The sequence below is a fragment of the Leptidea sinapis genome, chromosome 7 (assembly GCF_905404315.1).
Source record: "Leptidea sinapis chromosome 7, ilLepSina1.1, whole genome shotgun sequence".
Lineage (NCBI taxonomy): Eukaryota > Metazoa > Arthropoda > Insecta > Lepidoptera > Pieridae > Leptidea > Leptidea sinapis.
Window position 1 is genome coordinate 14,055,254 of NC_066271.1, and position 27,297 is coordinate 14,082,550.

Sequence of the window (27,297 nt, forward strand, 5' to 3'; positions counted from 1 at the left end):
CAGGTTAAACAGCTCTTCGGAACACTCCCCGTGATAAATGCGGTAGAAGACACACAATGAAGCGACGTCTCTACGCAACGCCAAGTGATCCAGCCGTTCACAGAGCACTGAGTCCCCGACAATTCGAGCTGCTCTACGTTGCACGCGGTCAAATGAATCGAGCAGATACTGGGGTGCACCAGACCAGAGATGACAGCAATACTCCATGTGTGGCCGGACCTGCGCTTTGTAGAGCGCTAGAATGTGGGCCGGCTTGAAGTATTGCCGTGCTCTATTGATGACGCCCAGCTTCTTCGAAGCCAATTTGGCTTTGCCCTCCAGATGGCCACGGAATTGGCAATCGCTCGAGATTTCGAGACCCAGTATTCCGATACTAGGCGCGGCTTTAAGAGAAGTGTTCTCGAAGAGCGGTGATACGACAAATGGGGTTTTTTTAGTGGTAAACGCGCAAACTTGAGTCTTCTGGGGGTTAAATTGGACAAGGTTCAATTTACCCCATTCCGCGACCTTCTCGAGAGAGGACTCGATAGAAGACACAAGTTTCTCCCGGCACTGGTCGACGATTTCCCGAGAGAGACCTGCATAGCCCGTGTATACGGCATCACCAGTGCTGTCATCTGCATAGCAATGCATGTTGGAGGTGTCCAACATATCATTGATATGCAGAAGAAACAGCGTAGGAGATAGCACACAGCCTTGGGGCACTCCAGCATTCACGGGCTTCGGGTTCGAGCAATATCCGTCGACAACGACCTGTATGCTACGCCCAGTGAGGAAGCTGGAGGTCCACTTGCACAAGCTCTCGGGAAGCCCAAATGATGGAAGTTTTGAGAGGAGCGCCTTGTGCCATACACGATCAAAGGCCTTCGCTATATCCAGGCTAACTGCCAGGCCTTCCCCCTTGCTTTCAATAGCCGCCGCCCATCTATGTGTTAGGTATACCAGAAGATCACCTGCCGACCGTCCATGGCGAAACCCGTACTGTCGGTCGTTGATCAACTGGTGACCCTCTAGGTATACTAAAAGCTGGTGGCTAATTATGCTCTCCATGATTTTGGAGAGCAGGGAGGTGATAGCAATAGGCCTGTAGTTCGCCGGATCCGAACTGTCTCCTTTTTTTTGGATCGGATGGACAAGGGCTGACTTCCATGAGTCAGGGACTACGCCTTTGGAATAAGAGTGCCGGAATAAACGCGTTAGCACCGGCGTCAACTCAGGGGCACACGTTCTAAGCACGATTGGAGAAATGCCATCCGGCCCGCTCGACTTCCTGACATCCAACGAAAACAGAGCTCGCCTTACAGTTTTCTGTCTGAACTGTACTTCAGGCATAGAGCTCTGACACTGCAGGATGGTCGGCGGTGTTTTTCCGTTGTCGTCAAGAGTCGAGTTGGAGGCGAAAAGAGCGCACAGGAGCTCGGCTTTCTCTTTTGCCGTATGGGCCAGGGTGTCATTCCTCATGTGCAACGGCGGCATGGACGGCTGGTTGAAGTTACCAAGAGCAGCTTTCGACAACGACCAGAACTTGCGTGTTCCGGTCGGGTAACTGGAAAGCTGCTCGCCGATTTTGACGACGTGCTTAGACTTCGCACGGGCGATTTGCCGCTTAAAAAATCTGGAGGCACGGTTATATTTCCTCTTAAGAACTTTGCAGTTCGGGTCCTTTGTGCCCAGCGCCGCAACCCAAGTTCGATACGCCTGTTTTTTGCAGTCAGATGCTGCTTTAACTGACGCATCGAACCAGGGCTGTGATCTGCCACCGATCGGTACTACAGAGCTTGGTATAAAAATATCCATGCCCTGCAGTATCACATCGCCTACTGCAATGGCGCAGGCACTAGGATCATCCGAAGAGAAACAAACCTTGCCCCAAGGGTAGGATGCAAAAAAGGAACGCATCCTATCCCAATCTGCTGACTTGTAGTGCCAAACGCGGCGGGTCGCTGGTGGTCTGCGACGTTGGCGTCGGATAGGCACTACACTCCTGACCAGGCAATGGTCGGACGTTCCAAGAGGAGCGTCGACAAAGACCTGGTAACCATCGGGATGTGTAGTCAGCAGAAGATCTAATAAGGACGGCATGTGGCTATCCACATCCGGGAGCCGCGTTGGCGACTCAACCAATTGGGACAGACCATACGCCAATGCAAAATTATGCACAGATCGCCCTGCGTAGTCTGTGGTACGTGATCCAAGCCATTCGGCATTGTGCCCGTTGAAATCACCCAAGACCACGATTTCAGCGGAGGGGATCTGTGCAAGCACGACGTCAATTGCAGCTTGAACGCAGCCCATGAGATGATCGGTTTCTGCGTTACCACTATGGGACCTGTAGACACACGCATAGATACGGACGCGGTCGCCTAAATCTACGCGGAGCCAGAGAGTAGACAGGTCCCTACCCTCAAAATTGCCGAGACGGCGACAGCAGATATCCTCCCTAACGTACACACAAACCCCGGCATGAGGCAAAAAGTTGTGCTCAATTTTGTACCCGGGGTACGTTAAATATGACGTATCGCTAGGTCGAGATATCTGCGTCTCCGTAAGGAAACACAAGGCCGGCTGCGCCGTCTCAAGGTGGTGGTGGCGCCCTGCTCGTCTCGTCCCTTATTTTCATAAAAAAATATTATTTACTTTACTTTACCCAACTACTGACGAAAGCCAGATGCTCATCTGACGGTGAAACGCCATACAATGCAGTGTCGCTTAGGATTATCATCAGTTTGACACATAAGATGATAGGTATCATTAGGCTAGTAAAGTTACTAAATACCGCGCCTATGAAATCGAAACAAAATAATACTTGCAAAACTGTAAAATCATTTGACGACTGAGATTCGATCCCTCGACCTCGCGGTGTTTCGGCTTCGCGATATGATTCAACCACTGGTCCAATGACCGTATGATTATTTAGTTGAAATAGTCGAACGAATAAGTTATTAGTTAGAAGTATAAATCTTTCATCCATAATTTCAACGACTGTCTTACGAATTTTCGATCAGGCCACGTGTCCTGGAGCGAGTTAAACATTTTATATAAGTGAAAGAAGTTTTCTTTAAAAACAAATGACAAATAATTTTTTACCCCCGATTTGGTGACTTGTATCTAAGCATACGAATTACTTAAAATACGGGCTGAAATTATTAAATACATATTAATTTCTATATTCAAACCCAAAACACAAAGAGAACACTGTCATTCAATTGCTAAAACTTGATGGCCTAAAATAACGCCGCTGTGGCATACGCTTATTTCGATTACGGTTTAGCGGGGTACCTACTTATATATGACAAACTTTTATTTGCCACATATAAGTACCCCGCGCCTGCTTGTTGTATGAATTGCCATATGTAATGAAATGTCGTTGACAGAATTATTTGTATTGCGCATATATAGGTGTTTCAAAGTCAAAAAAATATAAGTTCCAGTTATGTGTGTCAAACCCTTCTCCGAAACACGCTGCATCTTACTGTATAAGTATCATTCCGATCGGTTCACGTATAACCGAAGGAAAAATAGCGGTTTTCCATTTTTTTTTACACTTTTAGACAAATTATCTTGCCCTAAACTAGGCATAGCCTGTACTATGGGTACAAGACAACGACATATTTAATACAATATATTTGCAATATATACATCCATGACTCAGAAACAAACATTCATATTCATCATATAAATGTTAGCACCTACAGGGATTCGAACACGGGACCTCCAGCTCAGTAGGCAGGGTCACTAACCACTGTTATAGGGGTCGTCAAAATTTATTAATATAGATTTTTTAAATTGTTTTTAGTATACATCCTCCTAAAGAGAACTCTATTGCGATCAAGCCAATTTTGATATAAAACACATAATTAGTTTGTAACTTAGTTAAAATTCATCACAAAATTGTTATTTCCCATTAAAAATGAAACGTAAAATACATAATAGCAGATGTGGGTAGCGTGAGCTTCAATGTTCATTGGCCGTGACGTCACGTGGCACCGGAAACGGAACTCACGCACTATCGTGTCACTTTCATTGCGTTAATCGCTATTAGATAGTGTGGTTTTTAATTAGTGAGAGGCAAGATACGGTAAAACTCGTTACACGGAGCATGCCTTTATATTTCAATTATTTAATTCACTTATCCAAATGAAACATTATTTTATAGCAAAATGTACATAGAGATTTAAGAAAGCGTTATGCCTATTTATTATTACGAACCGAATGGTTAGTGACCCTGACTACTAAGCTAGAGGTCCCGGGTTCGAATCCCGGTAGGTGCAATCGTTTATATGATGGATATGGATGTTTGTTTCCGAGTCATGGATGTTTATATGTATTTATGTATGTTTAAGTAAGTATATTGTATTAAATATATCGTTCTCTTGTACCCATGCCTAGTTTGGGGCAAGATAATTTGTGTAAAAGTGTGTAAATATTATAAATAAATAAATTAATTAACGTTCATATTATATTACAAAATATAATTCTTTACTTTTTTCACTTTCCGAAATAAATATTCTATTGATACAACGGATGTTATTGTACCAATCTAATCAATTTAAACCCACAGGGTCCGGCAACGTTGAATGGAGTGTGATTGGATGATATTTGTGATATCGGTGTGTGAAACCTGATTAGTGGAAAGCTCGGTTTTGATTTTGAAGGAAAACGCATTATTTACCCTAACTAACGAAACAAAAAAGGCATAAAAGGCATTTATCTTCTCAAAATTGATTCCTTTAGAATTCTTTTTGATGTCATTTCTTATACTACTAGATACTACTACCGCTTCGGAAACAAATGGCGCTCTGAGAGAGAAGAAGCGGCGCAAGAAACTCTCCCAGCATTCTTTTTTTTGCGCTCTTTTCAATAAAAATATACAATATTGTACAGTCGCTATAAAATAATCACAATCTAGTCCCAGGCTGTCCGATCATTTAAATATTCAGCAGTGGAGTAATAGGATTTACGACAGAGCCATTTTTTTTATAAAACATTTAAATTTATTTATATATAATGCCTGAACAGTGGCTGGGACTTTATTGTAGAAGTGTATACATTTACCCTTAAAGCTATTATGTATATTATGAAGCCTACTAGAATTAGTTACAAGCAATCCCTTATTCCTAGTGTTATAATAATGAAAATCACTATTAAGAGCAAAAAGGTGACGATTTTTGTGAACATATATTAAATGTTCATAAATGTACTGACAATAAACAGTCATAATATTTATTTCTTTAAATTTTTCTTTGAGAGACTGTCTATAACCAAGCTGATATATAGCTTAAAAAAAGCTTCCTTAATGGTAAATAAACATTTTGAAATGGAATTGCAATAGAAATTTCAATAATTACCTATTTGTTAAAAGTCATTTTTACCGTTGACCAATCACAGCAAAGCATTTAGCGGGAATTTTAAACTTGATTGTTCATGAATCACCCGTGCAGTCGTATTAATACGCTAATTGTCAATGGAATCTTTATTCTTTGGTGTAGAAGTGTAAAATTCAGATTGCGGATCAAATCCAGCTCATATAATGAAGATATCACAACAGGATTACCCATCAAGGTGATTTATTAATAGAATATAATTAACCTAAGGCTGAGCCAACGCCATACTTAAATTGGTTGTCACTCACACTAAGAAAAGTTTGTATAAAGGGGCTGACTTGCTAAGAGCTTCTACAAGTAAATGCTCCTTCTAAGTCTCTAAGCTTAACTACGGCTTTTAACTTACCAACTCTTATAATGATATTCATACCTACAGAATATGCAAATCATGTCGGCTCTACTTCAAAGACGAAAAGAATTAATATAAAGAGAAGTAAGAAAATAAGTTACATAATAAAATAAGTACACTTTTTTATATTACATTTTATATAAAAGATAGCTTAAGTAGGTAATCGGGGAGACATAATACATCCACTCTTTTTTCGTAGTTATTAAAAGCTTTTTTGTTAATAATATATTTATTGCGTTAAGTAAGTATTTAGTCCGCTTAGTAATTCACATATAATGTACCGTTATATAATATAGCTTGCGTTGTATTCGAGAGCGTTAGAAAGCACACAACGAACTTTCCAAATCTACACCGAATAAATATTTTACTTACCATTCAAATGAACAAAGACACGCTGGTGTTTTGCATATACTCGGATGAAACTACTGTTAGCGGATTATTTCCATCTTTTAGCAATTCATGAATAAAAATATTTCTGTTTTCTTATATTATTAATTTGCGTAATTAATCCCAGAAGTGAGGGTTATCAATTAAAAAAAAAATGTTTAGATTTACAAGAGCGACATCTTAAGTCAATTTCCTAATATTCAAATATTGGGGTTGAGCAGGTTATCAACTGTAAAGTACATCCTGTAGATGAAGCCACAACCTGAGAGTTGAACAAGACATACAAAATTTATCAACGACAAGTCACTCGAACGGTTGGCTCAGTGGGGGAGCGCTTGCACGCAACGCGAGAGGTCGCGGGTTCGAGTCCCGTATCGTTCATAAATTTTGCTTTCAAATCTTATTTGCGTCAATACATCTATATAGAATCTGATCATTTTTAAATATACTACGTTTCTCATTCTTTTACATTATGTTACGTAAAAATATTTACTTTAATATTTTACTACATAACTTGGAATCTGCTTGACTGATGATTGTTTCGCTAATTTTAGCATAAGACGGTAGGTTAAAAATTCGTTTCTAATAATAGTGAACCATAAAATTAATTTTCATCTTAAAATCAAAATGATTTTGGCCTTTAATTCAGTTAAAAAATCATAACATTAATTCATTTTTTTATTAATCGCAGTCATTTTCAAATTACTTTACATACTTTTATTCGTAAGGATTTTCTCATAATCTCTTATTGAAGTTACTAAACTTATATCAGACTTGACAAAAAAGGGCACCAAAATACTGAGCGAGATCTTTTTTTTTAATTTATTAAATAGCCATTACGTTTAGAGAGTTATACATCTATTTACATCATTGGATTGTTTAATTTATTGACCTTTTGATTTAGATTTCTAATATAGTCTTAAATTGTGATTTAATTGAAAAAACAAAACAATTGGGTCTAGTTATACAACGTCTCTCCTGATCAAATCACGAAATACCAAACTTCATCGAGAAAATGTAAACAGAAATGCTAATTTAATGTACAATGGACTTTGTTAATGTCAGAATCGTGATAATATTTTGTTCAAACATCGTCCAAAAGCGGCATTACTAGCACAATATCTATTGTTTTCTATTGCGTCTTATGTTAATTAACTTTTTAGGGTTCCGTAGCCCGCAAGAAATGTACATAAATACCGTGAAAATCAAAACTCGCTTTAAAAGATATTTCTTGAATAAATAATAGGTTTTGAAAAGTAAATAAGAATTGAAAATTGAAAATAAAAAAAAAAAATTTAATGGCTCTAGGTACCCAGATAAACCCGTGAGGTTTTCGTGGTATTTATTTCATAAAAATGTTACGTATTTGTTCTGTATTGGCCAACAAACTATAAAAAAAACGGAATCCTTATGGATTGTCTGTCTGTCTATCCGTCCGTATGTCCTATCCACTTTTTTCTGAAACTATAAGAACTATACTGTTGAAACTTGGTAAGTAGATGTATTCTGTGAATCGCATTAAGATTTTCACACAAAAAAAAAAACAATGAATTTTGGGGGTTCCCCATACTTAGAACTGAAACTCAATTTTTTTTTTCATTAAACCCATACGTGTTATCTATGGATCTATGGATATCTATGGATAGATCTTCAAAAATGTTATTGAGGTAGGTAGGAGATACTTTCAAATTGGTAAAATGTGTCCCCCTTCTTCTAAAATAAGAGAATGATAAAACTAAAAAAATATATGATTACCATCCAAACTTCTACTAAAAATTGGTTTGAACTAGATCTAGTAAGTGATTTTTTTTAATTTAAAAAGAAAACACTATTATTAAAACATCGATCAAACTTACAACCAACTACAAGAACTTTTATATTATGTCACTTGCTGCTACGGAACCCTTCATGGGCAAGTCCGACTCACACTTGGCCGCTTTTTTAAATTAAATAATTAACAAAAAAATTACAACTCAGTTCTTATAAATATCTGACACATTGGCTCGTATGACCACGAGAGCATGGTGGAGGTTAAGATATCTTTTGTGAAAGCCAAAAAACATAAAAATATAGTCTCCAAAATTAGATAAGCCATTTATACGAAGATACCGTTGTCGGGGCAGTGTCGAATTAAGTAATAAATTAGGCTCGTTTCATGTTTATTTTCAAGCACAGACCTTAAATCAACAGACGGAACAGTGATGTAAAAAGTTATTTAGTTACTAGCTAGTTGATAGCCTTCTCTTTGATTACATAACTGATTAATTTTATTATAGATAACGTACAATTTCTACTGTAGAAGTGAGTTTTACGTAAAATGTCAATGATAAAATCAATCACGAATTGCGGATACAATAATTATTATTTTCAGTATTCAATTTGCACTGACCCCTCTACTATTTACCACTGGACTGGCGGCTTTCAAAGTGCCTTTGTGTCTGTTTGATATTCACCATTTTGGCGGTGTTGGCCATAGCGAGAGTCTACGCTACTAAAACTAGTGATGACGATGTCAGCTAAAAAAACATCGATAGATGGCAGGAAAGTATTTAAAAAACTATATTTGTTTATTAACGGAAAACGAACGAAATTAATTTAACATGCAAAAATACTGTACGCTTGTCTCACAGCCGTCAAAATTAGTTCTCTGGACGCTCGCCAGTGGCACTTCAAATAGGCACAAAAAAAAATATTCAAACGTATGGAACAGCCTGTCCAGTGGTATTTATACAGGTCAGTGTCAATTTGTGTTAAGGATTATGGGACCTTAAATATGAATTTATAAAATATAAAATATTAATATTTACACATGACTGGTGAGACACTAACAATACTCGAGCACGTGATATTTGGCGATCATAATATTAATTGCGATCGCGAGTAACTATTTATTTATTACTTCGTAAAATCAACGGATGTAAACCAAATTATACACCGCGCCGACGCACGGATTAGAGGCTCATCTCGGGGTGAGGAATTAGGGAGGGGAAGGTGGGCACACGGACCTGTCAGCGCTTACACTCAACTACAGAATTCGCAAATAAGTCGTAAAATTGAATAATATTTTTGTTTTTCAAAAATTAATAAGATACTGAATTTTATGACATAATTAATAGAATTATCGAGTAATCTCCTTAATTATCATTAGTATCTCACAAAAAAAACACTTTATTTAAATACATACGAATGTGTTCACTTTACTAACTTTTAATTATCTGTCAGTCGGTTTAGTCTCTCGGGATAATCTCCGAAACGTTTGAAACGATTTTATGAGTCTTTAAGGGCAGTTAAAGAATAAGGTGTAAATAAGTGTAGCTTTGGCTAGTTCCGAAAACGAACTTTATTTATGAAGATATGACGACACGAGCAAAACGTTAACTTGATGGTAAGTGATACGCCCTGTCCATTACAATGCAATGCCGCTCAGGATTCTTGATTGTACGTAAAATTCTGAGCAGCATTACAATTGAGACATAAATTGTTAAGTCTCATTAGCCCAGGAATGTTACCAGCTACGGTGCCCTTGGAACTGAAATACAGTAATGTAATTTTGTGTATTACTGATTCACAGCAGAAAAAAGCGCCTCTGTGGTATCCACCTAGCCGATATCGACCACAGGAGTGCAGTAAAGCCTCCTCCAGTTCTTTTTTAATGAGGAGGCAAGTGGAGAGGCGACCGCCCATGGACACCGCAACACCAGGGGTCGACAGATGCGTTGCCGGCCTTTAAGTTGAGACTCATGAGAGTAGGGTTGTTAACTTTTATCTACTATTAATTGGTTAAAATGGTTACTCGGACCAGTCCTGTAATGGTTATAGGCAAATGGTTAATGGTAACTTGTACCAGACCGATCAATGGTTACTCGCGTACTGCCTTACTAAAGGCAACACATGGTTTTATTACAATTAATTTTATCTACTAAACAATATTTGTAATATAATGCTGTTCGATGGATTTACTTCGAACAGTATCATTAATATTGTTTGGATTTTTGCATAAAATACATGACTGGCACTAACATAGTAAACATTGTGTAGGAAAGAGTACAATACTCTATTTTAGAATACGGTTGACAACCCTAGGTGGGAGTATACTCTGTACTTGAATGTAACTAAGTCGTATCAGTTCTGGAAAACAACAACCGGTAATTAATTCAACAAAATGGCTGTGCGTGAAGTATTATCTCGCAAAACGTGTGGTTCTAGAATGCTACTTAAATTTATTATAGTATAATAATTAATTAATAGTAGTTAGGGATCCACTTACAAATTAAAACCCAAACTGTAACCAAAATCAGATTGTCACGTAAATTAAATCTATATGACCAGAGCCGCGAGCAGTTTAATCCTAGCGCCGTGAGATCAGGGGAGGCGAGGTGGCTCGCTACGCTGCGCTTGTATTTGGTTGTACAATGTGATGGACATAATAAAATTATAACCAAATAAAATTTGATAAACAAAATTTTATGAACGATGCGGGATTCGAACCCACGACCTCCGGCGTTCCGTGCCGGTGTAAAGTAGATCCTGTAGATGAAGCCACAACCTGAGAGTTGATCAAAGCAAACAGAATTGTATAACGAGGCGGCAAGGGTTATCACTTTAAAAACATAACATATTGTTTAGATTTACAAGAGCGACATCTCAAGTCAATTTCCTAATATGCAAATATTGGGGTTGAGCAGGTTATCAACTGTAAAGTAGATCCTGTAGATGAAGCCACAACCTGAGAGTTGATCAACGCAAACAGAATTTTATAACGAGGCGTTACTCGAACGGTTAGCTCAGTTGGTTAGAGCACCGGCACGGAACGCCGGAGGTCGTGGGTTCGAATCCCGCATCGTGCATAAAATTTTGTTATTCAAATTTTATTTGTGTATTAATACTAGAAGTGACGGTTATCACTTTAAAAACATAACATATTGATTAAAATTATAACCTTTACATTTGTTAATATATATTGTAACAAGCGTAATTATTTTCAAATAATACGCATTGGATGTTATTGTCACAATTTATTTTAGTAATTGTAGCAACTACACATTGTCTTAACGAGATTTATGTTATTATGTTTGTAAAACTTTAATAGGCGTTCCTTCTTTTTCCTACCCTCAAAGTTGCGTAGCCATTCTCATATTTAATGTTCAAACGAAAATCGCTGTAAATTTCTGTTGTATTATCATTTATTAATAAAGAATTTTGAAATTAATGAATAAGCTTAATCGTCAACAATAAAATTATCAAGTTCTTTTGACTTAATCAAAATTATCAAATTCTTTTGACTTAATCAAAATTATATAATTCTTTTGACTTAATCAAAATTATCAAATTCTTTTGACTTAATCAAAATTATCAAATTCTTTTGACTTAATCAAAATTATGAAATTCTTTTGACTTAATCAAAATTATCAAATTCTTTTGACTTAATCAAAATTATCAAATTCTTTAGACTTAATCTCAGTATCGATACACTCTGTCTATGTTTGTATATCTATCTATAGTATTTGTTACTTCGGTATTACAAATATGTGATACAGTTTAAATAGCGACTAGTTGCCAACGAACAAGTTATGTTCAAACTGGTTTTTATGAATCTTATTTAAAATCTTTATACACGCAATCATTCAAATAGTTATTATCAAACAAGTTTTCATAAATAACGCAAGGAAGAAATATTTTAATATTGTATTATTAATAAGCGTCAGCTATTTTGATTGGATTGGTGTCCACTGCGCTCCAACTAGATACCGCACTACCTAGAACCGTAGCTCTTTTATTATGTCAACTATTAGATGCTTGTGTGCGTGGCATCTTGACACTCAATGGCATCTTTCCTACTTTATAACTTACGCTTCATGTTATTTTACATTGGAATTAGCTGTGGGATGGGCTTCCTTGTGCGGTGTTTCCGGGACGATACGACATGTGTACCTTCAAAAAAAGCGTGTACACCTTCCTTAAAGGCCGGCAACGCTCTTGTGATTCCTCTGGTGTTGCAAGAGAATGTGGGTGGCGGTGATCACTTAACACCAGGTGACCCGTACGCTCGTTTGTCCTCCTATTCCATAAAAAAAAAATATAAAATTCTTCGTGATGATATGTGATCCCAGTGTCTTTCTTATTTCTTGTAATATTATTTTTACAAAGTTTTACTACCCAAGCCGGCTTTTTAGTTTCAATTATTAGCAAAGTGAACATGTGGCACGTCAACGTCCAGTATGCCCAAATGGGCGTAGTTTTAGTTGCCACAATTTGCGACTACGACTGCGGTATCCCAATCCTTAATCTAAGCAGCTATTTACACGACAAAATACAAGAAGTATTCAGATGAATCAAAATAGATATATTTATGAAATCTAAACTATTGAAAACACAAGGTGGACTACGAATTTTTATCGAAAGACAGACGCAATAGTTAAGTATAATAATATTCACAGTGAACGCCACGTTCAATTTTACAACTTAATTTAAACATCACCATAAATTTGTATAACCATAAAACATAGAGTTATCAAAATGTAAAAATATTTGTATAGTGGGCGTACAATGGCGGGGTTCTATCATGTACAGCTGTGTCATCCACACAAAACAATGAAACAAACCTACGCAGAGTATCCTCTTTTGTTGTTAAGTTATACTCTATAGTCTATGCTTTTCTAGTATATATAGTGTGAATCTGGGGGCGTGAAAACCTGATTGTAACGTCATACAGAAGCAAACCTCATAAAATTAAACATTTTTAAGAATTATTATTTTGCTGTGTTTCGGTCTGAAGGGCGCCGTAGCTAGTGAAATTGCTGGGCAAATGAGACTTAACATCTTATGTGTCAAGGTGACGAGCGCAATTGTAGTGCCGCTCAGAATTTTTGGATTTTTCAAGAACACTGAACGGCACTGCATTTTAATGGGTATTACTTACCATTAGCTGAACTTCCTGCTCGTCTCGTCCCTTATTTAAAAAAAATAATTCAACTGCTGGTCGAACCGTAAATTTTTTGTCCAATCAACATTGACGCACAATAAACAACTAGACTAACAATCCCGCTCAAATATTGTCTGAAGCAAATCTCGGGCTAGGCGTCTATTAGGCAGAGTTTTCGTTCAGTTGTGTTTTGACCGCGCTTTGAATATAAGGCCACGCAATGACAAAATGTTCAATTAAAAACTGTTCAAATAACAACTTATCCACACATAAAAAGGATGGAGCGTAGTATTTCAGGTTAGTGTCCATTTAAATTAAAAAATACTACGGTCTGCTGATCAGATCAAATTGCGACACCCAAACTGGGTAGCTATAATACTGCCTTGTGGAATTTACTCCAAATGTTATATTTATGGACTGTATTCATGGAATTGCAAGAAATTGAAATTGAAAGTAACAAAATTATGTAACTGTACTTGACATTTTTAATCAGTTTGCTAAATAATTTCATCTCAATTGCTAAAACAAAATACATCGCCAACGAAACGTGCGAAGGAGACGGACGTCTCTTTTTATCATTTCATACCACCATCAATGAGCTTCTTATGAGCGTATACACTAGACTTTGTACATTACTGCCAAGAAATAAGGTGTAGATTTGAATGAATGTTTTAAAGGTAATCATTAATATAACGAACAATACTTATCGAATTTTTATGTTTACTTCCCAGAATAGTATATATATATATATATATATATATATAGCTTCTTGTATTGTTTAAACGTTATCTTATTTGAGTTAAATATTACTGATCTATTTATATTTCAAAGCCTTGTATACGAAACTTGTGATAAAACAAAATTAATATGCTATCTCTACGTATTTGTATACATGGTTTTATCTTATTAGTTGCGACGAATGAATGGTAAAAACTTGTTTAAACGCCTAAAATTAGCATAAGATACAAAAATATACAAATCGATGGAACATAAAAGATAGTGAAAAGAATCTCACACAAAATTATCTTAATTTAATCACGATTTCGAAAGATATGAATATTTATATAAAGTATATTTTTTAACACTTGAATCGTCGATCTTTTTAATCATCATCAACAGTTTTTAAAACTGCTGACGTAGTGGAAAATTGTAAGGCTTTTTTCTTTATCCATCCCTCGAAGGGAACAAAATAATATGGTTATTTAATGTTGCCCTAATTGCCTTACAATCTAGCCTTAACTTAGGCTGATATTCTATTTTAACTTAACTGCTAGATAGACTAAACTGAGAATGTGTCCATTAGCACTTTACTTAATGTCTCTATTAAGGAGAAGTCACTTTGTTCACGTGTCTTTAATACTACTTACTATCAGCATCGTATTTTTTTAAAATTATAGAAGACCATATTACCTGTTTTAAAGATTTAGAATATTTATTTTTAAATGAATTTCCCTCAACTATAAATTACGCAGAGAAATTCTATCTCGCTAAACAAACAGATGATGAAGATATTTTACTATACTTTTATAGACTACAAGAATTAGCCGCAAAAGCGAAGATTACGGATGATTCCAAATTTATAGCTCAATATCTAAAATCAGTTGTTCCATTCTATAAACACAATCTCGTCACGTCGCTTTACGATAGTAAGAATAAACTTAAAAAGTTAATTCTTCAATTAAAGACCATTTATGATGAAGTTGAGGTACTACCCAATAAAATAAATAAATCTTTGGCCCAATCTGCGAGGACGAAGAGTTATTTCAGTAAACAGTCTACGCAAGATGTTCGACGGCAGTTTAGTAAAAATATTGCACCAGTCAACGAACAGACTACATATTATGGTAGAGGAATGCAAATAAATACTAGTAATAAAAATAGCGATAATGTTGCAAGTTAAATAAAATGCGACGTCCTTATGTAAAGTTTGTGAGTGCTAGTAAAGGAATAATTGAATGGTTACTTTATAAAAAAATTACTTTATTCAATAAACTACTTTTACACAATTAAATTTTACAAGACTGTATTTATTATTATTAATATTTGCAGAGGGTGGCTATTTGGGCTAGTCCTGATTGAGTCCTAGTTACACCACGTCCAGAATTGAAGTGTTGTGTTCGCCACTCATACTTACAGCTCGTCGTCAAGCCCTGCCGCATTTACAAACCGCAGTATCTTCTTGACGCAAGTATTACAAACAGCATCTGGAAGTAGGTTATAGACGTCAAGGATGGTGTTACGCTTATGCATTAGTGGGCCATTTCATCGGCCTCACGGCAAAATCTGCAAGTTCTTTCGTTTTTTATTCCGACCACACTGAGGTGCTTGTTTAGGCGACAGTGCCCAGTTAGAATCCTGGTGAGTATGCATAGATTTTTCCTGCTCAATGATAGGGCTTCATTCGCGTTTCTGTTATTGAATGCCTTATAAGACTGTAAGTAATAATTGTAAGACCGAGTAAAATATTTCAAAGCCACGAGGCATCAGTCCAAAGCCCTGCCTTAAGTAAGACTAAGGCTGAGATCTATAGAGCGGTCTTAGCTAAGCTCAGTATAATTTCAGCTGTCAAATGACTATAAAAATGAAATCAAATATTCCTCGTGGAATGGCCCTGGTGGCTAGGGTACGGGGAAGGGCGCTGGTGTGGGACGCGACTTGCGTCGACACTCCGGCTCCTTCTCATGTCCAAGTTACGTCCGTTGGTTCTGGGGCTGCTGCTTCGATTGCCGAAGAGAATGAACAAAGTACTATCTACGTGCCTCAATAGGTCTACCGGTAACCCAAGCGCCGGCAGCTATTTCAGTCAACGGATCAGCCTAGCTATCCAACGCGGAAATGATGCCAGTATTCTTGGTACGTTTCCCCGTAATGATAGTTTTAATTTAATATAATCATGGTATTGTAAATATAGTTATATGATTTGATTTATTATTATATTATACTATAAATATCGGATTTGGATTTAAAATCGAGCGTCACGGCGTTGGTATCCACCATGTTGTTTTAAGTCGATCAGTGCGCACAACCGGCGCGGGCGCTAGCTTGAAGACGAATGCGACTTCTAAATGAGCGCTCTACTGATGGACAATAGTAACTAACTTCAATCACGTCACCGACATTAACGTACACAGTGACAACTTCAAACACACTTTGAAAGATGACGTTCGCCATCAGTTCAGCCCAATACACAGAGTAGAATATAATCATACAGGCCATATTACTTTTATATTCTAATTCTCCGACAAATATATATATTTTTAAAAAGAATATGCTAAGCTTACACTCAGCTTAGTTTCACGTCACTTTCTATAAATCTCAGCTTAAAAATCACTTCAATTGCTCGAATACGAGATAAATAAAGGTTATGGTCTCACTTACGTTTGAGCCTGAACTCATGTCACGTCTGTTTATTTCCGCCGGATTAATAAACTTACCCTTACTAGCAGGAATATCAAAAAACTTTAATTTTAAAAAACATGAAGCAGAGTTACTGGTAACAGGATTATCCTTCCACCACAAGTAGGGCCCGTTCACGAGCATCACGCAAAGGGCCAGCAATCGCCTCATTCGACCATACCTAAGGAAGGAACGACCCGTCCCACGTCGCCGCCACAAGCAGTCTCAGTACTCGCGATGGAATCACAAATAAGATAGTCTAGTGCAAAATCGTCCATAAATTAGGGTACAAACTAAATTTGTGTAGTATCTTATTTTTAAGAAAATTTAAATTGGATTAGTATTGATCATAACACATAACCCAATATTTTTGCACAGATTAGAACTTCAAATTTATTTGGACTTTACGGGTTGGATCCTGCTACTCTTGATAGTACATATAAAATATAGATTAACATTCGTCATTATAAGCGACCTTGCAAAAATTACCAGTGGGAGGCTCCTTTGCACAGGAAGCCGGCTAGATTATGCGTACCACAACGGCACCTATTTCTGCCGTGAAGCAGTAATGTGTAAACATTAATGTGTTTTGGTCTGGAGGGCGCCGTAGCTAGTGAAATTACTGGGCAAATGAGACTTAACATCGTTTGTCTCAAGGTGACGAGCGCAATTGTGGTGTTACTCAGAATTTTTGCATCGTATTGGGTAGGGCGATCAATTACCATCAGCTGCATAAAGCATAAAGAATCTCTCTTCTATCTCACTTCACTCGAAATTTGAAATATTAGCCGTTCTCCATTTCTCACTATTCTACCTCGTTACGTATAGTTTTGATTGTGATATGACATAACTTTGTGTTGGTATTAGTACAAATACTTATGAAGTTACGTTGGCAAAAGATAAAGCTGGTTTGCTTGCTAATAAGAGACCATCGTTTCGCTGAAAAGCTCCTTGTGTGAACCGGTTCGATTGTTATATTACTGAGGACTATCTACTGCGTTCGTAGTAGAACAAACGAAAGATGTAGCTATAGAAGCAGGCTTTTTGTGCCAAGTTTAAGCTTAATTGAAGTTTATTTAAGCGTATTCATATAATTTTAAAACAATGACGTTATTCGATTTTTAAACTCAAATCATCTTTTTAAAATAGGGTAGGATAAATCACCATTAATGGTGATTACTTTTATAACTACCTACCGTATGGTAGGTAAAAGAAGATATCGTGTGAAGAACATACAAGAAAATACTTTATCATGAAATAGTTTTCTAGGGTCTGCACTTTGATAAGAATTAGTAGTATAGTTTTGCCTCTTGCTTGAGTGGTAACAACATTGTCTCCAACAGCCGCTTTCAATTTGCAATCTCTACTCTTAGATTATTCAGAATCCAGATTTTATGACATAATTCTTAAATCTACATTTCAATATGTTAATCTTGATTTTCTAATCCGTATAATATAGGAAACTCTTGTTTGTCACATTCACACAAAAACAAAGCTAAAACTAAAACAATACGTCATGGATGGAAAAAGAACGTTCCGTAGATCGGTTATTAAAATGCCATAAGGAGTATAATAACAAAGCCGAAATATGGAATATGCCACAAATTACACATCTTAAGAAGCATCGACTGCTATACCTATCTACAATGCCGCATTTACACCAGTTGTTTAAAACATTATTGGTCAATAATCATTAGGCAGCAATGTAAAACATTACTTCAGTTTAGGTAACGTATATTGAAATTAGAAATCGGTTCCGACATTGACAGTTGATACACGACTTAGGAGAAAAGTGTGCTTACAGCACTTTAAGCACACCTTTGCCATAAACCGCTATCAGACTGCTAACGATATGTCCTTTTATGTAAGTATAAAACGTTATTGATAATAATAAGGGTCAGATACAGAAGGTAGCTATTTTGAGAACGGCACATATCGTACTGAAGTTCTTCAAACTGTCAGGGCGACAGATCACCGGCGGAATTGTAGGGAGCCTACGCCGATCGGACTCTATTTTTTATATCTATTTTATCTATGTATATTAAAATGAATTGCTGTTCGTTAGTCTCGCTAAAACTCGAGAACGGCTGGACCGATTTGGCTAAATTTGGTCTTGAATTATTTGTGGAAGTACAGGGAAGGTTAAAATGGTGAATAAATAGGAAAATGCTCGGAATTAAATAAGAACAACAAATTTGTTTTTCCTTTGATGCGTACGTATACCCCGTCGAATTTATTGACGCAACGGTTTAACAGTTATGCTGTGAAATAATTTTATTATAACAACAGGGTGCATTTTTACGAAGCAATTCTCGATTTTATGATATACTATTGACAAATTCATAAAAAAAAACATTATTTTATTTATTATATACAGAACAACGTCTGTCGGGTTAGCTAGTATTGAATATAAATGTTATAATGATACATATAGGAAATAAGATACAGTTATAGTAAAGTATATAATATTAATAATTAAAAGGTTTATTTGGTTCAAAAGTTTACAGAAATCTTGTAAATAATAACAATATAGACATTAAAGAACCTTGGAATTTTACTTCTCAACGCTGGTATTGTCTAAACACCATAGAAGACAGATTTCGAGAATTAATAATTATTGCAAGGAAGCAATGAACTAAAACATCAAGCTCGCCTCGCCAATTTACGATTGTGGTTCAAATTAAAAATTGTTCGTGGGCAGTCTCGTTCACTCTGCACCTCAATATGTTTTTATAACAAGGTAAAGCAAAGTAACAGGCGGTAGAGCGATGTGATAGAGTCACATTATTGTTAAATACGGTCTGAACGACTGCGTATACGGCGAAGACCTAATCAACTTAGCGAGCACACGAGTCAATAGGGAAATATTGTAAAAAATGGAATAATAATGTGATCGTTCATTCACTCCATCAGCACCTTGTTAAGCGGTATCTTAGATCTAGCGTTGACTATACTTTATACAATGTAAATGGTTAATTAAGTTTTCAGTTTATCTTTTTCGTCATGAAATGTCTTTTACCTTTGTGTTACTTGTTCTTCTAAACACGTATTTTCAGGATTTTCGTCGTATGTTAAGTTATATTTTTTTTAATGAGAAAAATATACGAGATGAGTGATATTCACCATGCTGCCGAACTCGATCAAGAAAGATGCAACTTCCACAACGGTGTTTAAGACACAACTTCGAAAGTGGCTTCTCGAACATACGTTTTACTCAGTGGAGGAATTTTACAAGATGCCAGTTATTTGACTAGGTAACACTTATTTTACAATAAGTAAAAAAAAATATTTATATTCTTTATATACATAACAATATATAATTACATAATATGTATTATTGTGAAGTAGGACTTCCCTACCTATTTAAAATGATAATTTGAATTTTAAATTGACCTATTTTTTTTTGATTGTAACAATAAATTATTTGATTTGATTTGTAGTAAGTGATAGGTCTTGCATCAAATAATGCAGTGCCGCTTAGGATTCTTGAAAAGCATTAAATTCTGACCGGCATTGCAACTGCGCTCGTCACCTTGAAACATTTTCAAGACGGTTTACTGATATTTTAAATAGTAATAAATGGAAACCAAAGGGCAATACTTTCAAAAGTAGAGAATTATAATGTTAGTGTATATGTCGTAGGTATATTGTCAAATATGTGATATTATAATTACACGGTAGACTGTCAATCGACTTCATTTCTTACAATTTAACGGCCTGGTTTTAGTGACATTTTAATGTCACGGCTACACTATAGTGATATTGTAAAGCAATGATATTTTGACAGTTTTACTGGTTGTTAGTTTATAAGGCCGTCTCTGATTGGTCTGTTCTTTGCATTGTATTGTCATAATTTTATGACATATAAACTAATTGTTATCTAAGCGAATAGGCCTTTGTTCACTAGTAGGTCCCAAAAACAAATTAATACTGCCTAAAATTGACCAATCAGAACGCTCGACGTCTGCACTGCTAACTTCATTTGTAATATACCTAGATTTATTACAATATCACTATAGTGTAGGCGTGACATTACAATGTCACTAAAACCAGGCCGTTAAATTGTAAGAAATGAAGTCGATTTACAATCTACCGTGTAATTATAATATCACTAGTGATATTGTAATATCACGGCTTTGACAATATACCTACGACATATATTTTATTCATTTACTTTAGTGCTTATAAGAAAAAGAAATGCAATTATATGTACAACCACTATCAGTTGATTTCTACGCCGGTGAGTCATGACGTCTATTCATGACTGTGAACATATGAACAAGGGATTGAGTAAAATATTTTAAAATAAGTTTCCATCCATCCGTAGATTGTTTCCTACTGTCGGTAGTTATCTTAATTGTTACCAGATATTATAATAAAATTTAATAGATTTTCTAGCTTCTGCCGTCAAAATTATCGCCAAGCTTTCAGTTAAACGTTTCTATTAGTTTTAAGGTCAAGTTTACTATTTCACTGTGTTTTCAAATAACAACTTCTAGGCAGCTACTTTTTACACTCTTCACCTATATGTTTGGTTGTTTGTTTGTAACCGACTCATTTGGACGCAATTTAGACCCACTTTAAACGGCCAGATTTTGTACAAACTTCGTAGATTTATCGAGGACAGATGACAATATAAATACAAAGAATACAAATTAGTTTGATAAAATTATTCCATTTTTCAATTTGCAAAATAAGATTTTTGTTAATTTATATGATTTTTTCATCTATCGTCGACAAGGCAGGAATTGATGTTCATTTTAGTTATATTTCTAACATTATCTTTACAACCAAAGCAAGTTATTTAGATTTTTTAAAACTACTTTTATCAAAAATTAAATTGACTTTACACTACTCTTTCAGGGATCGGAAAAATAATTATTTTTACCGTCATCTAGCGATTAAACAACAACGCATATAAAATGATTTTATTGAAATGTAGATTTATTATTTTTCTTAATAACCTGTCATGGTCGAGTCGGACTTTGTAAGTACCTTAGGCATAAGTATTTAATTAGTAGTAAGTAGCCATAAAAATACTTGTTTGGTTTTGATTTTGTGAAGATTTATCTCTTGATCTGATCTGATAAGAAAACTGTCCTACGAACTCAGTCAGGGTTTATTTTTATAACAACCATTTAAAATAAGACTTAATGTAATATTAGCATCTCTTAGTGCAATTTATTCCTTAGTTTCTAGTCATTATATGGTATTATATGGCCCAGTCGTATTAATTATGTCTTTGATAAATTATGATGGACATAAAATTTACTGAAATTGTCCCACAAAGGCGCATGGAATTGTTAATATTATGTCCGTGCCGTTTCAATTATTACAAGTAGCAATTAAGACTCAGAGTTTATGATGTCAATTATTTTAAACATTTACTCACAAGCTGGTTCCACAAATGTCTTTATTAAACAAGGCTTTCATCTTTTTCTGTATAATATCGTCATAATAATAATTTTATTCTTTAATGCATTTTTTTTTCATTATTCTTTTTAAAGTGAAACTTTTATTACACCGCCTCAAATTTTTCCGCCCATCTATCGCGTGTCGCATCACAATCAATAGGATGAAGTTGTATCATTCATTTCAACTAAGGCGCCATATGTAAGCTCTGGTACCAGAGAGTGAGAGTAGCTTCGAGCCCCACACCCCAATGATTTTTATTCGCATTTTATTTAAATTTTTATAAAGAAGTAAAGCATTTGTTTTTTTTCTTTAAGTTATTATGCTAATATTAATATGTTATTTTATAAAACAAAGTTTCATTTGCATCGTGGTTTCATAAAACCACACAATTGCTTTTAGTTAGTTTTTACTTGCACATTGCAACAAGACCATCAGCTCATATCAAAGTACAATAAAAGAAGAACATTTAAATCATATTTCAATATACTCGATTAAAAGAAAAAGCCCCGTTGGGTTTATGGGCAAAAAATTATTGATGTAGTTTACACCTCCATTGTATGGCTATTTTCATTCTTTTTTTTTGGTTAATGGGCTCTGCAGGCTAGGGAAGCTTAAATGGGAAAGGCAGAGGTAGAACCATGCAGCCATGGTCAATTATGTATGTAATTTCATAAATATTGTTATAATGATAGGGCCGAAGCCAAGTCTTCCTTAAAACATATTTCATAAACTTATGAACAAGAGCAACGCACACAATGCATTAGAAATGATTAAAAAATTTATTTTTAAACCAGGATAATAGGATTTAAAAAATGTTACAACCTCTATTATCCAAATGATTTGAGTTTGAGATCTCTCTAGAGATTTTGGCGAGTCAATACGTCCGGAGGATGCCTCGTGTAGAGGTGAAACACGTGTCGAACTGTTTCAAGGCAAATATTGGCGGAATTAACACTAAAGAAAACTCAAATCATTTGGATAATTATGGATTTCCGCAAAGTAACGCCTACTTCAATAAATTAACCTCTTTTATGTTTATATCTGTGTATTGGTAGACATAGTCGCAACATAGGCGAATTGCGCATTTCTTGATTTATGCTTTAAATTCTGTTTAAAAACTGTTGAATATTGTTCCATTTACTAATGTATATCTTATGATAACGAATAAAATAGAAAGTTCCCATAACTGCTTGAAAAGCACGTTTTCAACACTCATGTTAATTCTGTAATTTAAAGGCATCATTACCCGATTTAAATTTCAATATTCATATGTCACTGTCATCTACAGCTAACTTACGTTACCCTAGAATATAAATAAATGACCCAATTAAGGCAACACTCTACCTCCAGCGTGGTTTAATTACAAGAACACTTAATGCACTTTAGTCCCTGACCAATTAATCAAACGACCCCGGTGATAGCCGCGGGCGGTCCCTTACACCAATGTTTACGTAGAAATATTATTGATAGAAAGGACTGCGTGTTCTTTGAGGCGGTTATTGTTTCCATTGGTACGGTCGCGGTCTAAAAATGCTTATCAGTTTTCAAATAAGATTCTTTGTCACACTGTGCGCAGTAAAAACTAAAATTATTACCGAGCATTCGCGCTCGGGCTGCCCCTCGTATTCTAGGGAGGGCACAGTACCGCGCATTTCACATGACAAACAGGGCACCCCGCTCCACGCTTTATGTGGACTTTTGTAATTTACTCCAATTTAAAGGCCGTCCACCACCACCTTGAGACGGCGCAGCCGGCCTTGTTGTTCCTTACGGAGAGGCAGGTATCTCGACCTAGCGATACGTCATATTTAACATACCCCGGGTACAAAATTGAGCATAATTTTTTGCCTTATGCCGGGGTATGTGTGTACGTTAGGGAGGATGTCTGCTGTCGCCGTCTCAGGAATTTTGAGGGTAGAGACCTGTCTACTCTCTGGCTCCGTGTTGATTTAGAAGACCGCGTTCGCATCTATGCGTGTGTCTACAGGTCCCATAGCGCGAACGCAGTAACGAATCACCTCATGGCCTGCGTTCAAGCGGCATTTGATGACATGCTTGCACAGATCTCCTCCGCTGAAATCGTATTCTTGGGTGATATCAACGCCACAAGTTAGAATATCATCCCCAACATCTGGATGTGTGGCGGTCCTCCACAGTGCAGTTTTCAAGGAGCTTTCTTCCTCGTACTACAAAGCTGTGGATTAAGCTTCCTTGTTTGGTGTTGCCGGGACGATACGACATGTGTACCTTAAAAATAAGCGCGCACACTTTCCATTAAGGCCAGCAACGCTCTTGTGATTTCTGGTTTTGCAAGAGAATGTGGGCGGCGGTGATCACTTAACACCAGCTGACCCGTACGCTCGTTTGTCCTCAAATTCCATAAAAAAAATATTATTATTATTACTATTTATAATAGACTAAGCAGCTTTCGCTGATGCGTCTATATCATTTGCCATATCTATTCAAATGTTTGTCCAGTCTATTCTTAAACTTATTAACAGATTTTGATTTAACCACAACCTTGGGCAATCTATTCCATATATGTACAACTCTGTTGGTCAGGAAGTATTTTAATGGATTTGATGATGCTAATTGATATTCTAGCTTCATATCGCGTCCCCTTCGTCTAGGATTGCTCTTTCTTGGAAACATGCTCTCAAAAATAAAATGCTACATATATACATATATCATACCTGACTAATCCTAATAAATGACATAATATATCGTTGACTTTATGACATCGATGTGTACTTGCAGTTATAAAACTTACGGTGGTAAACATTCTTAGACCGCGATCGTACATTGCACGTAGAGGTACGCAATCATGGAATGACGTGCAATAAATGATTTCGTATCCAAATTTAATTTTCCGTCCGAGCGCTCTTAGCAACTGTGCAAACCGTTCGAGTCCCGCATGGTTCGTACTAAATTATGGTATAAATTTTATTTGATTATTTTATCCAGACGTGAGGGATATCACTTAAAAATAACAAACTGTTTAGATTTCGTATCTTCTTCTCTCTCTCTCTAGCATTAGGGTTGCATCTGAAGCGGATAATCTGCTACCGGTTTCTGTCCATCGCGTCTCTTACAAACGAGGACAATTTGAATTTGGAGAAGTGATTTTTGTATCCTACTTTGAATAAGAATAATTGAATTTGAATAGGTTGAATTTGACATTCAGTAAATGATTTAAAAGCCTTTTTAAATACAAAAATATGGGTTTGAATTTAGTTTTTGTATTACATATGCTGAGACGGAACTGATAAGAGTTCCAATCTAAAATCAAACCTGCACAGTTCGCACTACAGCTATAAAACATTCCTTTATCGTAAGAACTGTGGAGTAAATACTTTTTTTATGGAATTTTTCAACTGCTCGGGTGACTTAAGTTGACGTTTTTTTGCGCGAGTCAATGCCGACAACCTTTGAAAATACCTGGAATACCATAATTCAGTTCTCGAGTAGTGTAGAGGCTGGGTTGAGTTTACGCTTTCCATCAGGTGATAAGTGAATACGTCGGTCATGCTTTCTTGCAGATCTAGAGGTATACACGCCACTTGGAAGCATCAATAACATGACGATTTTAAAATTAAATATACGAATTCGTATATGGGATTACAACTTAAAAACAAACAAGTTAAATTTCGATTACTTATTGTAAAATACCTATTTTTATGAAAAAAATATGTAAGAAAAGAATTATCTTTTTACTTTCTGATAAGATATTCTCTAGATAATTTAGAATTCTTAATTGAACCAAAAGTTCTGAGCGGCATCGCAATGCGCTCGTCAGTTTGAGATATGTGTTAAGTCTTCTTGGCCATTAATTTCACTAGCCACAGCGCTCTTTAAACCAAAATACAAGATTGCTTGCTCATTACTGCTTAACGGCTACTGTCGAGTCGACGTCACATCGGTGTGGAAAACAAGTATCACTAGGATATTATTATTAGTAAATAATCAACAGTGAAACAGATTGAAGTAAAGGTGTTGTGTTGTAATGATAATTATTATTATAATTTTTAAAAGTGAATGAAAGAATCTGGGTTAAGTAAAAAAAGTATTTATTTTTCTTGAAGTACTATTAAAGCGACACAGAACAACAGAAACTACGGAACTATTAACAACAAAAGTCAAAACATAACAATGAAAACTATATAAACAAAGCGGTAATAGCACGAAAATATCACGAAATGTACCTAACGGTAATGAAACTGCAAACCGTACAGTCGCAACAGGACGAGCGCGACGGGGTGGGAGGGGAACGGGAGGGGGCTTCACGTTCCGGCGAGGCCCAGATATAATGTGGCCGGGTAGTATGTACCCGTGTTATGTTCAAAGAAGCCTAAATAAATCCCACTGGTAAATATTATTTAAATATGTGTTTGAGTTTCGCTCAAAGAATTCAAAATAGTCAGTTCAAATTTCTTTTTATTATTTGTTCAAAATATACAAGAAACGAACTACTTACCAATTTTAGCCATCCTCATGAAATTTAAGTGTTTACGTGAGGAATACCGAGTTCACTTATTCTAAACTTAAAATATTTTATAATTAAATAATAACTATTCTGAAAATATCCAATTAAAGTCGAAAAAAATTACAATTACTAATTAGATATAATAAAATGACTGAATTAAAAAGCAAAGGACACAAATCCAAATAAAAACATTAGAAATAATGAAAAAATGAGACAATCAGACACCTAGGCTATTCTCATTAGTAATAGGCATTTCCTAGAGTATGTGGCCATGATCCGCGTCACTGATTCTCAAGAAATGTCTTTTACATCGACCTAAAAACAATGATTTTGTATTACTGGTATCTATTTTTTTTATGGAATAGCAGGACAAACGAGCGTACGGGTCACCTGGTGTTAAGTGATCACCGCCGATCACATTCGCTTGCAACACCAGAGGAATCACAAGAGCGTTGCCGGCCTTTAAGGAAGGTGTACGCGCTTTTTTTTTTTTGGTACACATGTCGTATCGTCCCGGAAACACCGCACAAGGAAGCTCATTCCGCAGCTTTGTAGTACGAGGAAGAAAGCTCCTTGAAAACCACACTGTGGAGGACCGCCACACATCCAGATGGTGGGGATGATATCCTAACTTGTGGCGTGTCGTGCGAAGGTGGAACCTATAATAGAATATGAAGTAGTGCTTGCTATAAGTAAACAACTGAGCGAAGAAGTTGCGTGCGTCTCGCCGTAGCGGATTAATGAATTGTGTAACCGTCTTAATTATGTACTTAATTACCATATTTTTGTATCATAATTAATGGAATTCACTACTAAATAACAGTTAATTGATTGTATAAGACTTTTATTAAATTCAAAACGTATTATTGTTAATTAATTCAACATGAGAATGGGACAAGTATTTTAATTTCTAATTTTTCAAGCTTTTAATTTTTGATGAAGCTGTTGTAGTTAATAAATT

At 36.0% G+C, this 27,297-nt stretch overlaps 1 protein-coding gene across 2 annotated transcripts in view; it reads right to left on the reverse strand.

The window, feature by feature from the left end:
- The window catches only part of LOC126965276 (uncharacterized), a 66,854-nt gene that overhangs the window by 28,660 nt on the left and 10,897 nt on the right, over window positions 1-27,297 (reverse strand). The window contains exon 2 of one of the 2 annotated variants that reach the window (XM_050808779.1): window positions 15,177-15,246. The exons of the other annotated variant lie outside the window; for it this stretch is intronic. The gene's annotated coding sequence lies outside the window, so the exon portion shown is untranslated. The remainder of the gene's footprint in view (window positions 1-15,176; window positions 15,247-27,297) is intronic. 2 annotated transcript variants of the gene reach the window in all.